Genomic DNA, 1,605 nt, shown 5'->3' on the forward strand with positions numbered 1-1,605 from the left:
ACAGACTAAAATCCTCTTCATTGAACAATGCAGTTGCATTAAAAATTCAGCATTAATTTTCTACATTATTATCAATTTATTCTGCTAAGAAACTTCACTGCATTATGTTTCTGAAGGAAATATTTTTAAAAATTTTAAGTTTTTCATTCTTACTCAGCGACTGTCAATAATGTTTGGTTCAGTGTTTAATGTGAAAGAGTTTTATTTGATATTTCTCTCAGACTAATTAACTTAAATTTATTCAACATATTTTTAATAAAGAGTCTGAAAAGTAGATCAGTAGTTAATAATATTTATTTGTATGTTATAGTAATGAACCCTGACTGTTCACTGATTTTTCATACTCACATGAAGAGACGTATCATCATTTATGAGATTTTTGCCTGAGATAAAAATATTTAATGTTGTTAAAATAATAAAAGTGTCATAGTTTTCATATTGTGTTCAATATTTTCTACATTAAAACTAAGTTTTTGTACTTAATTAAGAATTATATGTTGGAGCAAACATGTGCCAGTTTTAGCTTTTTATCTTTAGTCCTGAAACTTGTCTGTTGCCATGGTTGAGCAGTGATGCCAGTCTGTTGCCATGGTTACCGAGCTCAGAGAGGGAAGTGAAACTTTTCAGACCAGTTTCATCCAATCTGAGAAAGACCAACAGAAATAGAAGCCTCCTCTGCTGCAACGAACAGGATGGAGTTTAGTTCACCTCATATAAACTTTATTAATCTCTGTCTCTGCAGTGGGTCGAGTCGTCCCCACCCTGACGGTGCTGCCCCCCTCCAGTGAGGAGCTGCAGCAGGGGAAGGCCACGCTCATGTGTCTGGCCAACAAGGGCTTCCCCTCAGACTGGAGTCTGTCCTGGAAGGTGGACGGCAGCAGCAGCAGCAGCAGCTGGGAGGAGAGCAGGAGCCCCGGGGTGCTGGAGAAGGACGGCCGCTACAGCTGGAGCAGCACCCTGAGGCTCCCTGCAGACCAGTGGAGGAAGGTGGGCTCTGTGACCTGTGAGGCCACCCAGGGCTCCCAGACTCCACTCTCAGAGACACTGAGGAGAGACCAGTGTTCCCAGTCCTGACCTGACTCACTGGGACTCTGCTGCTGGTTTTACTCTCATACTGCTCTCTGTCTGCTCTCTCTGTCCTTCAGTTGCGCTGTTATCACATAATTCATTGATAAAGATTTTTTACTTTTTGTACTTTTGATTATTTCAGTACAATAAAGATCAGCTCATCAAATCAGTTGTTTTCATGTTTGTTTTTGTAAAAGTAAAATGTTTCTTTCTTAATAGTGAATTAAATCTAGAAAATTACTGCTCTCTGTTTGCGCTCTGAAACTGCCTTTGTCTTGCTTTTTCACCACTGATGGTTTCAAGAATTCAAAATAATAAATATATAATCAAATCAGCAAGTTACATGAGGTTAGTCATTCATGCATCATGTTTATACATTCCTTGCCATGTATCATCAGCTCTGTTTAGAAACATTAGAAAGATTAAAATCCAAATTCAGTATCTTAGTTTGTATATTATTTTTTTCTTTTCTAGACATGTTTCTCTGGAAGTGATTTATAGTTTGGGAAAATTCATGTGCTTTAAAAAGTGTTTTTT

General features: G+C 37.9%; 1 pseudogene; it reads left to right on the top strand.

Moving 5' to 3' along the window:
- Positions 1–748: 748 nt before the first annotated feature.
- On the top strand, positions 749–1,221 carry LOC146313516 (Ig kappa-b4 chain C region pseudogene; annotated as a pseudogene).
- The last annotated feature ends 384 nt before the right edge of the window (positions 1,222–1,605 follow it).

The sequence above is a fragment of the Lutjanus erythropterus genome, chromosome 16 (assembly GCF_056507025.1).
Source record: "Lutjanus erythropterus isolate fLutEry1 chromosome 16, fLutEry1.hap2, whole genome shotgun sequence".
Lineage (NCBI taxonomy): Eukaryota > Metazoa > Chordata > Actinopteri > Lutjaniformes > Lutjanidae > Lutjanus > Lutjanus erythropterus.